The following is a 13,493-nucleotide window of genomic DNA, read 5'->3' as shown; positions in this document are numbered from 1 at the left end:
CCCCTCCGCCGGGTCAAGGGTGGGCGGGGTGCGGTGCTGAGCGACCCTCGCCCTTGTGCACTGGTTTTGACCCCTGCTTCCCAGTTCTGGCTGCCACTTCCTCTTCCTGTGAGATGTGAGCGGGGGCGCAGACTGAGAGGACCAAGAGCTGAAGGAGAGAAAACATAGCTGTCCCCACCTCTGCACACCTATCTCAGGTCCCCCAGGCTGCCCAGCGCTGCTGCCTCAGCTTGCTTCCCTCTCAGGGGAGACGAAAACAACATTTCTTGGGAGGAATTCGCTCTGAGAAAAGCATTTTCCCCTAACAATGACCAGGAAATCCTGTCTTGACTGATATTCTCAAGGTGTGCTGGCCTTTTGGCAGAGTCATTTGAAGGCTTATTCAACCATGCAAACGCCCATGAGACACGGTTCCCAAACTCCGTGGAGGCGTGCTGGCCACACCCCTCCCCTTGGCCAACCCTGACCTTGAGCAGGGAGCCCGGCCAGCTCGCCCAGCCTGCCTGCAGGTGGGAGGTCTCTCTGCTGACTCAGGCCCAGACTGGGTCAGGTGCCTGCCTTCAGTCCCATGAGTAATACCCTGCCTGTCTTCTGCAAAGGGCCTTCCCAGGATTAACGAATTAGTCACCCCCCGGGAGAGCGAGGGTGCAGGTTATGGTCATCCTCATTAAGGCCGTGCCTCGTAAGGCCTGCCTCAGGCCAGTGAGCGTCTGGATGTGGATCAGGCAGACAGTGGCTCAGGGTGTCCCAGGGAGAGGCTCCTCCAGGGCTCAGGGGAGGCTGGAGCTTCTCACTGGGCAGCCGGGGGTTTCACCCACTGAGGGCCGAGGGGAGGGGACCGGAGAGTCTCAGGTCCACGTGAGAAGATGCAGACAGTTTGACACAGGCTCAGCCACGCAGTTCCACAGTCTGCTCTGAACAATTCAGAAACTGACGCCGATGGGCCTCCCACCGTTCTGCCCCTCCAAGCGGGCCGTCCAGATATTTATGAAACGCGCCTCGGAACACTTTCCTTTCTGTGTCTGCGTGGGGATTTCAAATGACTAAAAGTGATAAAGCGCAGGTCACTATAGGACCTTGCAAAACAAAAGCGTGATGTGAATGCCTAGAAGAGTAGGGGCCCTGTGTCCCTCTGAGGCATGGGGCCCCCAAAGAGGTTTGTCTTCTTTCGGGAGCAGGACACAGGTGAGAGAGTTTTAGGAGGTAAGAACATGTCCTGATGACAGAGCTAGGATCCAAGCACCTTCTGGAAGCCAGACAGCAGAGCAACCCTTTCGGTCAACCCTGTCTGCAGCTGCTTTTTATAAACTTGGCATAAATACGTGCTTGGAAATGCCCGGGCAGTGTATCTGGAAAATATTTTCTACCATTCGAAAACACACACACACACACACACATATACATGCTTAGAAAGGAAAAAAAAAAACACAACAGAAATTGTGCATATTACAGAGTGTCTTCACTTGTGGTTTTTTTCCATTACTTCCTCAGTTCATTTTTCTGCTGCCAATTTTAGAAGGCCATAAGTCATAGTTGTTGTTAAACTTTGTCAGTTAAAATGTAACTCTAAGAACAAGTCATATGATACATTGGAGCCAAATGGCCTTTTGGAAAGCATGGCGGTGGGAGGTAGGAGAGCCCGTCCTGGCGTCTTGGCGCGTCTCTGCTGTGTGTTATGTGTCCTGCCCACGAGAAAACAGAGTCCCCCGTTGCTGGCCTCGGCTCCCAAAGGCCACTGATCCAAGGGAGGGAGGCTTCTCCGCATTTATTCTGTGTGACCCAGGAATGGAACATAATCTTGTTTTTTGAAGTGCTCGTGTGTGCTAAGTCACTTCAGTCATGTCCAACTCTTTGTGACCCTATTGACTGTAGCCCGCCAGGCTCCTCTGTCCATGGGAATCTCCAGGCAAGAATACTGGAGTGGGTTGCCATGCCCTCCTCCAGGCAAGAATACTGGAGTGGGCTGCCATGCCCTCCTCCAGGGGATCTTCTGGACCCGGGGATCGAACCTGCGTCTCTTACGTCTCCTGCATTGGCAGGCGGGTTCTTTACCACTAGCACCACCTGGGGAGTCCTCAGTCTTACACAATAATGAAATTCTCGATTGTTGAGAGAGACTTGTATATGTAACAGCCTTTTTTTTTTTTTTTAATGTAGACATTTACTTATTTGATCTGATGGCTGCGCTGGGTCTTATTAACAGTTGAGGCATGCAGGTTCTTCTACCTTTATTGTAGCATGTGGGATTTAGTTCCCTGACCAGGGGTCGAACCTGGGCCCTCTGCATCAGGAGTGTGGAGTCTTAACCACTGGACTACCAGGGAAGTCCCTTCCTTGTGGAGGTTTTATTCTAGTGGGATCGATGGACAGACAGACACGGGCTGACTCACCCCTACAGTGCCTTTTGCACATGAGGCTAGCTACAGCCCTGAAGCAGAGGGACAGACGGCTAAGACAGCCACCAGGACAGACGGCTTTATCACAGGCAGAGTGGGATACTCTTGGGTCTGTCGTGTACTGTCCAGAGCCTGCCCGCCTTCCCTGCGGAGTGGGCACAATGCCACTGCTCATGGGGTGAAATAACAAATGTGAAAAGCATGTTTGTTGTTGTTGTTAAGTCACTAAGTCGTGTCCGATTCTTTGCGACCCCGCGAACTGCAGAACAACTGACAGGTTCAGAATTGGGAAAGGAGTACGGTAAGGCTATATCTTGTCACCCTGCTTATTTAACTTACATGCAGGGTATATCATGTGAAATGCTGGACTGGATGAATCACAAGCTGGAATCAAGATTTCCAGGAAAAATATCAATAACCTCAGATATGCAGATGATACCACTCTAATGGCAGAAAGCAAAGAGGAACTAAAGAGCCTCTTGATGAGGGTGAATGAGGAGAGTGAAAAAACTGATCTGAAAGTCAAATTTAAAAACTAAGATCATATCACTTCATGGCAAATAGAAAGGGAAAAAGGAGAAGCAGTGACACACTTTGTCTTCTTGGGTTCCAAAATCACTGTGGATGGTGACAGGGCTTGGCAGCTCCCATAACCCTCTCCTGGGTCCCTGATTATCAGGTCCATTTCCTGCCTTCTCCTTTGAATAAACTGATTGAATCATCCAACCTTCCTTGGACAAACAGACCCTTTCCAAAACAGCTGGTCTGAATGACATTTGTTGGGACCTGCTCCCCCAGGTCCTTCCATGGCCCCTCGGTGCTGAGTCCAGTTTCCCCGCCGCTGGCCCTTAACGAACATGGGTGGGGGCCAAGCTTCTCTCTGCGCCCCCTGTGTGCTACGGCCCTGTGCTCTCTCTACCTGGGGCCACAGCTTCTCGATGCTCTGTCTACGGAGAAACGTTTCAAAGACTCAGGAAATGAACTCACTTTTTTCCCCCCTCCCCCTCCTTTTCCAAAACAGTGCCGCCTTCCTGGAAGAAAGCAAACAAAACAAGTGTGACTATTTAAAAAATTATTGGAAAACGCCTTCTTCATGAATGCTCCGGCTCCTCTGGGGCAGATGTGTCATGCGGGTTCCCTTTGCTGCTCAGCCCCTGGTGCATGTAGCGGGGAGGGCAGCCTTGGAGGAGGAGGAGGAGCTGATGGGGCCCGGTAAACAGGTCCCTCTAAACAACCACACGCACCTCGCACACTCAGATGTGGAGGTGAGTGCACCTGTGCGTGCTGGCCCCCGTCCAGCTGAAACTAGCCCTGTGGTCTGCCTTCCTCCCAAGTGTGGACTGGCTTCTGCCGGGCGTGGGCTGACTATTTTGGGTTTCTAGGTGTTGTTATAAATAACAACAATCATGGGCTGTACGGGGGATTGAAGACGAAGCCTTTTCCTTTCGGCTATCTGGGCAGGATGCTTTTCCTTTGATGAGGGAAAAAAAAACTTAGCTGGGTTTCAACTGGAAAATTGGCTCCCAGTTAGGATGACAGCAGACACTGAATGACCCTGTCTTTGCAGGAACGAGAGCAGGCTCTGTCCAGGGCGGGGGGCAGGGCGGGGAAGGCCCTTCAGTTGCTCAGGTCCTGACTTGAGGGGACCCGAGGCCAGGAAAGCCCCCTTGAGGTGTTCAGCAGCGTGGTTCTCTTGGCTCAGGTTTTTCCATTATCAGGCTGTGACAGCCATACATGACAGACGCCCTCCAGAGATATCTCTCTGCTTTCATAACACTGAAGAATTTTTTTTTTTTCTGACTCATCTTCAGAAGATCCCCCTCCCCCTCGTCGTTTGAAAATAAATATAATTAGTAACAGGCAGACATACTGTATATAGCCAGCCCTTCCTATCCGGGAGAGTTATAATTAAATGTACACGCTGTTGGTTGTTCACTGTCTGCTAAATGCTTCGCCACCCGCTTTAGGGAAGCAGCAGCCCCCTGGGTGGATGTTGCAGGGAGAGAGAGCGGGTGGGGCTGAGTTCAGTGTCCCGTGGAACGTGAAGGCCGGAGTGCTGGCAGAGTGGCAGGTATGCTCCCTGTCCCTCGCACTGCCCGCCTCTCTGCCTTTCTCCATCGTCAACCTTGAGCGGCTCCAGGAAATGCCTGGTCAGTTCTGGGGACTGTCCCCTCCTGGGAGGCAGAGAGATGGTTGCCAAGCCTGGTTGTCATGGCAACACGTGGCTGCTGCTCCTGCAGCTGGTGAGGGGCACCTGAGTGCATGCGGGTTGCTGAGATCTGCCCTCCCCGGGCCAGGGGCCAAGACCGTCGCGTTCGTCTGTTCCCGGCTCCTGGCCTGCGAGGCCGCTACCCGGGCCGTGGCCCTGAGCTTGGGCAGGTTATCCCCAGGTAACCCTCGACTGTCCTTCCTGACACCAGGGTGGGCTGGGTGCTTGGTGGCCACTGCCCAGGCCCCGGGAGAGGTCATATTCTGCTGAAATCGGTGGGGCAGGTGGCTCTGGGAATGCACACGCTCCTCGTGGGTATATTCTGGGACCACAGCACAACCAGCAGCCTTGGCGACACCAGGCCTGGCGACACAGCGGAGGCGGGTGTCCCTCCTGTCCCCCGGGCAGCTGAGGCGCTCACCGGATGACGAGTTGGCCTGGCCCTCCCTGGCCTGGACTGAATACAGCAGCGTCATCCGAGCCACGGGCACCTTCACCCGAGCTGCTCTCAGAGTGTTTTCCAAGCAAATAGTAGTTTCACAACACCCGTGAGAAGTAGGTGGGGTGACAAAGCATTCTTTGTCCTTGTCTTATAGATGGGGAAATGGCAGGGCTGGCCTGGCCAGCTGGTGAGGCCAAGAAGGGGAGGCGGGTGCCCTCCCCTCCCCTGGGACTCGTGGTCTCAAGCCCAGCTCCTGGGGGTAAGGGGGAGACCCCTCAGAGACAGAGGCCGGGGGTGGAGGCAGTGCAGGGCTTCTTGGGACTGATGGCCTCGGTGGCCAAACCAGGAACTCAGTCACGGCCCTGTGGTCTGAGGTGCTGACCCCAGCCGTGGGTGACCCCAGCAAGTGTCAGCGTGCTGTACTGAGCCCAGTCTGCTTGAAGTTACTGGACTCTTGGAAGTGGTGATTAAGTACTTTTTGAGCAGCTGTGCTGGTAATATTTCCAGTAATATTTCCAGGGCTATGGTGGTGAATGAGGCAGACGTGGCCCCTGTGGCTTGTGGGGCTTGCAGGAGACAGATAGTCACCACATCAAATGAAGAGGAAAATAAAAATGCACAATGTAGGCTGGGGGAGGAGGGCCAACTTTAGGTAGGGGAGCAGAGCATGAGTCTGTAGGAGCTAATCCCAAATGATGGGGAGAAGCTGGACTGGGCCGAGCATGCCAGAGGGAAGGGGCAGTGGTGCAGAGGCCCGGACAGGGGAATGAAGGTGGCCTGTTCAGAGGTTAGGGAGAAGGACATTGCAAGACATGACATTGGGAGTAAGCAAGCAGTATGTGACCCCGGATTTCTTGGAGAGGTGGTACCGGCATACTTTTCTGATGGACTGGATGTGGGGCATGAAGGAGGGAAGAGTTAAGGATGACTTCTGAGTGCTTGCTTGAGTTGGAGAGTAGAGTGGCAGATTGAGATGGGGAGGACTTAGAGCATGCGGAGATGAGAAGTGAAGAGGATGGTCTTGGACACGGGTGTTTGAGATGCTGCCTTCTAGCCGGCTGCAAATGGGGCTTGAGTATCAGCCTTTCTTATGCTCTCCTTCTGAGATCATGGAGAAGAAAGATGGAAAGTTGGGACTACCCTGGTGGTCCAGTGGTTAAGACTCTGTGCTTCCAATGCAGAGGGCAGGTTTGATCCCTGCTTGGGGAAATAAGATCCTGCATGATGCATGGCCAAAAAAAGAAAAAAGTGGCGAGTTCTATGCCAGTTGGGTTTTGAATTCACTGGGGCCTTCCAGGGGAAGACTCCCATCCCATATTTTCCAAAGAGGATTATACTCCTACTTTCTGGGTTGGGGGAGGTCTCTTCTACCATAGGGAAAGGAGACCAGCCAAGATGGGCATGTGCCATATGGTGAACAGCCTTCTGCAGACCCAGCCTGCTTGTCCCTTCCTGTCCAGCCCATCTTGTCCCTTCCTGTTCAAAGCCAAATCCTTGGTCATTTGTCCTTGGGCATCGCAGTGAGACTGATCTCATCACCTGTGGGTGAGGAAGGACTGGAGCCTTGTCTCTCATTTGGTTGGTTTAAATGGAATGGTGAAGGTTTAGCCATTTCTTCTGAGAAGAGGCATTTGAAGAGCTGTGAGCAGCAACGTCATTGGCCAGAGAGGGATCTGCTGAGTAGCAGGGCTGGGGTCCTTTGTGCCTCTTCAAAGCATGTACCTTAGAAGAACCTGTTCATTCTCTTGTACCATAAATTGGAAGCTATAAAAAGGCTTGATATTGGGCTCACCTACTACATGTCACTGCAAGGCCAACTTATAGCCAATAGTGCCATGGAAGCTCCAATTCTGGGTCTCCAGGGAATTGTTTTAGAGCAAAGGATTTATTGTGATGTTTACATGTACGGGAATCTCCTGACATCTTATCCCCAAGCTTTACAATGTGGCATGGAGTGTATATTTTGGATTTTACCGTGGAAGTTTACTTCCTGGTGTACTAAAAATATTGAAGTGTATTTGGGGATATCAGTTTTCATACCCCAAGAACTCCTTGGGTAAAAAGTCAGAAGTTCGTCTATTAGGATCAGATTTTCAACCAGACAGAATGACTATCATTGGTGCTGTGCTCTCCAACTCACAAAGTGCTTTCACGGCCATTTCCTCATCCGATTCTCCCCACAATTCATATGCGGATATAGAGGCAGCAGCTCAGAGAGGTTGAGTCATTTGTTTAAAGTCACACAGCAAAGGAAGAGCTGGGAATGAGCCCCAGTCCTCTGGCCTCTCCCTGCCCAAGGCCCTGCTGTTGCATCTTTGGTGGAAAAGGGCCAGGATGGTTCTGGCACCTGGACCAACTGTGTGACAGTGAGTTTGGTAAGCCCAGCCTGGGAGGTGCTTGAAATTCCCTGAGCTGGCACCTGGGAACTAGTTCTTCTTTCCAGAAGGCTGTGTTGCAATGTGACCAAGAAGGTTGAGACTGAAAGCCATTACTTCACCCATATGAGTGAAGGTCACTCATCACCCCAGGAAGTGCACGGAGCTGCGACGTTTAGTGGGGAGGTGAGCTGCTCTTGAATGAAGCCTCAGTGTGGCCTGGTACCCTTCCACATGGTGGGGAGAAAGGGAGTTTTTGGAAGGGAGGATGTGCTAGGCAGCTCAGCCCAGGAGCCTAGAGTCCCCCAGGACCCTGGCCATACCCGAACCAGCCTCTCTTCTGAGAATACTAGGTGGGTGTTGCACCCACAAACAGGAGGGGTGCTGGTTCACAGGAGCTGGCTGAGGCCTTTTGCATCCTGTGATGGGCATGCCTGGAAGGTCACCTGGGGAAATCTGAGTGACTGCGAGTTACCCGAGTGTCCTTGCATGGATGACCTCTCTTCCTAGTTGAGCAGGTCACGCTTGCTTTCTTGTCCGAGTCCAGAGTGTCCCACCTGCACTAGTGTCCATGGAAGTCCTGTACCTCAGAGTTGGGCGGGGGGGACAGAGTCCTGAACACATTTGTACATGTTCCCGCAGTGAGCGCCTATGTATATTTTGGCCACAGGATCTTAATTCCCTAGCCAGGAATTGAATTCATGACTCCTGCAGTGGAAGCTTGGGGTCCTAACCACTGGACTAGCAAGGGAAGTCCCGGGCATCTGTAACTGATGAAGTAGGGTAGTGCCGGGGCCTTCTGCCTCACACTTGTGACCTGGCTCTCCATCACGGCTCCCTTTTGGCCTCTCCTGATGAGGGCCCAGGGCTGAAATGTCCTTGAAAGTCTCCACTCAGGCCTCAGGTTGGTGTCCCTTCTTCAGAGAGGCTTTCCTGGCGTTAACACCCATGCCCCCAACAACCTTGGTGCTTCCCACGGCACATGTCACCACCAGAAACTGGTTTCTCTGTTTGCTTCTCACATCCCTTCTCACCCAAAGGTAAACTCCATCAGAGACGGCACTGTACCTGGTCCACCTCCTGTCACACCCTCAGCACCTGGCAGAGCCTGGTGCTGGCACACACAGTATCAATACCCCGAATGAGTGGATGCAGCCGAGTAGCTGACACGAAGGTCGGCTGGAGTGGGGGCCGGGTTCATCTGAGCCGATGCCCCACGAGCACCCTCGAGGATGCTCTGGGCTCCAGCAGTAGGCAAACTTTGTTCTCCTGGACCCCTGCAACGCTCTCTCTGGGGCTGAGCTGGAGGAGCATCCTAAGAGCATGGTTACTCCCTGATGGATGAGTGGGTTGCACGGAGGAGTAAACCCAGGGACTGGCCAGAGGTCAGGGGTCATTCAGCCTCAGAAACTGCACATGTCAATAGCATCGAGGCACCCAGGAATGTGGTTTTGGTTGATGCAAACTTGCTGCAATAGACCACACCTGCTTCTCAGCCCAGAGACGTGGGAAAGAGAAAGACACGGCTTGTTTTGGTGGTGGCGGAGGAACCGGTAATAGTAGAAGCATGCCCTTCGTCTGACTCAGAGCGGGTACCCTGCCATCGCCTAAGGACCTCAGGGAGGTCGGTCCAGGGCTTCTGGCCCTGCCTTGTCAGCGCTCGGCAAGCCACGTGTTCCAACAAGTACTGGCTTAGGGGATGGAACAGCCTGCCTTTTGTCCAAATTTTTCCTTTGAACTTAAGATGTACAAAACACCTTTTGAAAAGAACATAACGAGATCGGGACGGGAAGACTGCCTCATTTGGACACTCATGTCCTCAGCTCTGCCCAGAGGGCTCCTGTCATCTGCTCCTCTGGCGCCTGCATCACACCCAGTCTTTGGGCTCCCAGGCTGGTCAGCATGGGAGGCACGCTGAATGTGATTGCCTAGGAGGCAATCACATCCCCCTAATCTTCTTCTTTTCCTCTCCCCGCCCCCAGTTATTCTGCTAAGAGGATGTGGCAATTGAAGAGTGAGCTTCTGGAGTCGGAAGCCTGCCTGCAGACCCTGTGTTTATCCCCAAAACTCTTGAGGCAGAGAAAGCAGGACAGGTGAGAAGCACAGCTAGAGAGTGACTCGTGGAAGGTCTAAGTTTCGCTCCAGGAGATTCTCCTGGTGCCAGGGAACACGCTCAGCCCTCTCCCCTCCAGTCTTTTCTCTTGCCCAAGAGCTGCTGGTGGGAGGTACGACCTCCTTTTCTCAGGCAGTGGGAGGGCCTGCCTTGCTCGTCAGGACCACAGCCTTTCTCCCTCACAGCGCCCCTGTGTGGCAGATGCTGTAATTGCCTTGCAATTCATCCTGGAGTGTGACCCCAGGGTGCTGGGACCTGAGACTGAATAGAGCCTGCACCATGCTATGCAGAGAGGGGCATTTGACAGATGGGGCCAAAATGTGGACCCGACACCCACCCACTCACACACCTTATATCTTCTGTAGGAATCCTGTTCTCAGCAAGTGGTGGTTTAAAAGCCCATAGCCATGGCGATCCATCCACTTTGGATTCAAGCTACATCCCGAGGCTTTTGTAAGTCTCCCCTTGGTCAAATGAGCAGTTTGATGCCTTGGTTCTTTAAAATGCTGGAAATGTTTATTTCTTCTTGCCTCTTGTTCTTTCAAGCTTGAAATTTCTCTGCACATCAAAGTCTTCAAAATGCCCTCAAACTAGTCTCCAAAGGCATTTTCACTTGGCTCTGGGTGATGGCAGATGTTCTTCCTTTGGGAGGTTGAAGCTTGTGTTCTGTTCTCCAGTTCGGTGATGTTTAGAAGACCAGATACCGAGACAGACAGCCTTTTTCTCAGATGAGCAGAAATTTGTGTTATGTTTTCATAGATTTTGATTATTCTAAGTAGGGGTAGCTGAAGTCTACATGGTGTTTGATGTGCAGTGGTTTTACCTGCTGCGATCTATGTTTTTATGGTTTTACAGCATCTTAGTACAAAACCTCCAGAGAAGGCAGTGGCACCCCACTCCAGTACTCTTGCCTGGAAAATCCCATGGACGGAGAAGCCTGGCAGGCTGCAGTCCATGGGTTCGCTAAGAGTTGGACACAACTGAGCGACTTCACTTTCACTTTTCACTTTCATGCATTGGAGAAGGAAATGGCAACCCACTCCAGTGTTCTTGCCTGGAGAATCCCAGGGACGGGGGAGCCTGGTGGGCTGCCGTCTATGGGGTCGCACAGAGTCGGGCACGACTGAAGTGACTCAGCAGCAGCAGCAGCAGCAGCAGCACCATACATCAGTGTTGCCATATCCAAGAGGATTTTTTCCACCATCACATTTGGTATATCATGAATGTATGTGCATATCCTATGGACAGATCTGACCATATTTCACTCAGAATTCATTTATCTTTCTAAAGATTCTCTTGCCTAGTCATTAAAAAATGCAATCTAATTACCTAGGTAACTTTTTCATTAAGCCCGTTAAAAAATGTATTATATTTATTTGGCTGCGCCGGGTCTTAGTTATGGCACACGGCATCTTCCATCTTCGTTACAACATGCAGAATCTTTAGTTGTGGCATGTGGGATCTAGTTCCCTGATCAGGGATTGAACCCAGGCCCCCTGCATTGGGAGCGTGAAGTCTTAGCCACGGGACCACCAGGCAAGTGCCAAGCTCGTTTGTGTGTTTGTTTGAATAGAGGAGAACAACAACAACAACATTATAGTTCTTGATTTCTTGTCCCTCTTTGTCCCAGCTTACCAAATGATATCTGTCCTCACACGTCTGTCTGTCTCTTGCTCTCTCCAGGAACTGGAAATAAACTGTCCTTTCCTATTCCTGGCCACTCATCTGCATGTCTGCCTGCATCCTGGCCCCATAGCACATCCCTCACTCCCTGAAGCTCTCTCGCATCCTAGGGAAGTCAATTCTGTTACCCTGCAGAATTCTGATTTTCCTGCTCTTTATCCTTACCTTTCACTCATTCAGGACTTGGCTACACTCTTGCTTTCACTTCCTCATGACGTCTTACAAACCCACAGAAAACACGCTTGCTGAGGCCATTCATCTGCACTCTTTCACACTCACATTTCCAGGCGCACAGGGGCACCTTGAGGGAACGGTCCCACAGATGTCTCAAGCTCAAGACGGTCAGGAATGAATGTGCCACCCTCCTCTCCAAGTCTGCTTAGCTCCTGGTATTTCCCATGTCAGCTGGGGATGCAGACTTATCCAGGTGCTCAAGACAGAACACCTGGGTATCATCCTCGCTCCGCCTCACCTCCCCTGTTCTAGTCTATTGGTTGAGTTTACTTTCTGACTCCTGTCTCCTGGGTCAGTCTGCCCTTCAGCGCTTGGCAGCCCCACTGGGCCCACATCTCCCTTGCCTGGGCTATGACAATAGCTGATCTATTAGTCTCTTTGCTTCTCCTTTGAAACTCTCTCCAAACTGAGTAGAGTCAATGGTTATTGACGGTGGGAATATGGCCATGCCCTCCTGGTCTTTTTTCCATATGTTTTACCACAGGATATTGAATATAGTTCCCTGTGCTATATCATAGGACCTGTTTGTTTATCCATCCTACATATAATAGATTGTATCTACTAATCCTAAACTTCCAATCCAGCCTTCCCCCACCTCCCTTCCCACTCGGCAACCGCAAGTCTCTTCTCTGTCGGGGAGTCTGTTTCTGTTTCATAGATAAATTCATTTATTTCATATTTTAGAGTCCACATATAAGTGATATCATATGGTATTGGTCTTTTCTTTTTAAAAACGTTATTATGTATTTATTTATTTGGCTGGGCTGGGTCTTAGTTGTGACATGCAGGATTGCAGCATGCCAGATCTAATTTCCTGACCAGGGATTGAACCCAGGACCCCTGCATTGCGAATGTGGAATCTTAACTGTTGGACCACCAGGGAAGTGCCTGTCTTTCTCTTTCTGACTTATATTACTTAATATGATAATCTCTAGGTTCATCCATGTTGCTGCAAATGGCATTGCTTCATTCTTTTTTATGGTGGAGTGATATTCCATTGTATGTGTGTATTTATGTGCTTCCATGACTGCTGATTAGTTATGGGTCACATACAAGCTGTTAGCCTGGCATGCAAACCTGGACCCTGTTTATATTTTTGGCCTCATTTCCTGATACTGTGTGCTCTAGAAGTACTGAGCAACTTGTAATCACCAGCATCTGCATGCTGGTCATGCCCACTGGGGCTTCCCAGGTGGCTCAATGGTAAAGAAGCCACCAGCCAATGCAGGAGATGTGGGTTCAATCCCTGGGTCAGGAAGATCCCCTATAGAAGGAAATAGCAACCCACTCCAGTATTCTTGCCTGGAAAATCCCATGGACAGAGGAGCCTGGCAGGCTACAGAGTCCATAGGCTCACAAAAGAGTTGGACGCAACTGAGCGACTAAACAACAGCAACATGCCCATGGCCTTAATAAGTATGATTCTCTTTGCCAGGGATAACTCCTGATTTCTCAGTTTCCTGGCAAACTCCTATTCATCCTGCAAGATCCTCACTCAGGATCACCACCACTTCCTCCTAAGACAGCTTCCTCCCTAAGGCAGGATCAGTCACCCTCCTCTGAACCGCGAGGAGACTGCTCTCATTCTCCCTGCGACTCTGGTGTCCTTATCTTATCTGCCTTCCTGCTGCTACCCTCATCTGTGGGACTGTAACCGTTCTGAGAGCAGGACCTGTTTTGCTACAACCCAGTTTCCAGCACAACATACAGCATGTTAGATTCTCAATAAACGTGTCACGCTGAGACTGCAAATATTCTTGTTGTTGTCGTTCAGTTGTTCAGTCGTGTCTTTTTGTGACCCCACGGACTGTAGCATGCCAGGCTTCCCTGTCCTCCACAATCTCCCAGAATTTGCTCAAACTCATGTCCATTGAGTCGGTGATGCCATCCAACCATCTCACCCTATGCCTCCCTCTTCTACTGCCTTCAATCTTTCCCAGCATCAGGGTTTTTTCCAACGAGTCGGCTCTTCATATTAGGTGGCCAAAGTATTGAAACTTCAGCTTCAGCATCAGTCCTTCCAATGACTACTCAGGATTGA

At 51.2% G+C, this 13,493-nt stretch overlaps 1 non-coding gene across 1 annotated transcript; it reads right to left on the bottom strand.

Moving 5' to 3' along the window:
- Positions 1-2,251: 2,251 nt before the first annotated feature.
- Positions 2,252-2,324, bottom strand: TRNAR-CCU (transfer RNA arginine (anticodon CCU)). Its single transcript has one exon. It is a non-coding gene; the product is annotated as a tRNA-Arg (tRNA).
- Between the last annotated feature and the right edge of the window lie 11,169 nt (positions 2,325-13,493).

This window comes from Bubalus kerabau, chromosome 1, assembly GCF_029407905.1.
Source record: "Bubalus kerabau isolate K-KA32 ecotype Philippines breed swamp buffalo chromosome 1, PCC_UOA_SB_1v2, whole genome shotgun sequence".
NCBI classification, from domain to species: domain Eukaryota; kingdom Metazoa; phylum Chordata; class Mammalia; order Artiodactyla; family Bovidae; genus Bubalus; species Bubalus kerabau.
This window is presented reverse-complemented; position numbering and strand designations above follow the sequence as displayed.